The 1,400-nt window shown below is 39.1% G+C and overlaps 1 pseudogene; it reads right to left on the bottom strand.

Moving 5' to 3' along the window:
• LOC111400101 overlaps positions 1-1,400 on the bottom strand; it is a 14,207-nt pseudogene that overhangs the window by 10,842 nt on the left and 1,965 nt on the right.

Here is a 1,400-nt window from a genome sequence, read left to right on the forward strand (position 1 = left end):
ACACACTTTTTGCACATGTCCAAGTTGCTTGCAATTCCTACATTGGACACCAGGTCTATACCAACACCATTTAGGTGAATGACTGATTTTTTTACAATGTATACAAGGTGGATAAGTGTCATTTTTATCAGCAGCCTTGCTGCCTTCATCCCTCTTCTTTTCCTACTAGTATTTCTTCACTCCATTGCTTGTTTGTGCTTTATATTTTCCTTTAAGAAACAAGGCTCCTTCTACCTGCTCTTCTTGCCTTATTAATCTTCTTTGCTCAGTAGCCTGAAGAGCATTTATCAATTCAGACAAGGTTATGATTGAAAGATCCCTGGAGTCTTCAAGTGATGAAATTTTTACCTCAAATTTTTCTGGCAAACTGATTAGAACTTTCTCCACAACCCTTCTATCAGGTAGATTATTTCCTAGTAACCTTATTTTGTTCACAGCCTTCATTAGTTGATCTAAAAAATCCTTGACAGATTCTGCCTCTTTCATTTTCAATCCCTTATACTCCCTTCTCAAGTTTAGAATTTGCATCTGTCTAGTCCTTGCAATGCCTGTAAATTCCTCTTGCAATCTGTCCCAAGCCTCCTTGGCATGCTCACAAGTGATTATCCTAGTAAATATTGCATCAAAAATAGTTGACTGGATGTAGGACAAAGCCTTGAATTTTTTTTTGCAACCTCCTCACTATGTTGCTTTAATTGAGCTATAGTGGGATTTGCCCTGAGTGGAGGTGGTTCCATACCAGTTTCTGTGATTTTCCACAGATCATAGGCCTTCAGATATGCCTTCATTTTAGCAGCCCAGAAGTCATAATTTTCTCCTGTGAATGTTGAAGGCAGAGGTGCTGAAAAATCGGTTGAAGCCATCTCACTTTCTCACAAATCACTTGGTTGTTTTTATGAAGGACTGCTTACTTGTTTTCTCTCAAGTTTTTGTAGCTCGACCTCTTGCAGCCCCCTTCAAAGATCAGTTAATGCTCTGATACCACTGTAGGATTTTATAGAACAAAGAGGAAGAGAAAAACAAATTTCTGCTGTGTAAAAATTCGTCAGTCACAAGCTCCATTACCAGCAGCTATTTAAAGTGTAATACAAGAGATTTTCAGCCATACCATTAGCCAACAACTCCTACCAACTACAGCCTCACTTAGTGGGGGAATAACCATACATTGATAGACTTTATAATCACAAAAAATAGACATAAAGTAGGCTGATTTTAACACACACAAAGACATTACAAAATGTGATGGTATGAGAAGATAGGCGAGCACTCGGGATAGCATAGCAACGGGGCATATTTGCAACATCACAAGAGGTAGGGCATAATCAAGAAGATTGTCCCCTTGAAAGGTCCTAGATGTGGCTTTCATGGGTGGCGGACATTTGACTGTAGTAGTAGAAGCC

Source organism: Olea europaea, chromosome 9 (assembly GCF_002742605.1).
Source record: "Olea europaea var. sylvestris chromosome 9, O_europaea_v1, whole genome shotgun sequence".
NCBI lineage: Eukaryota > Viridiplantae > Streptophyta > Magnoliopsida > Lamiales > Oleaceae > Olea > Olea europaea.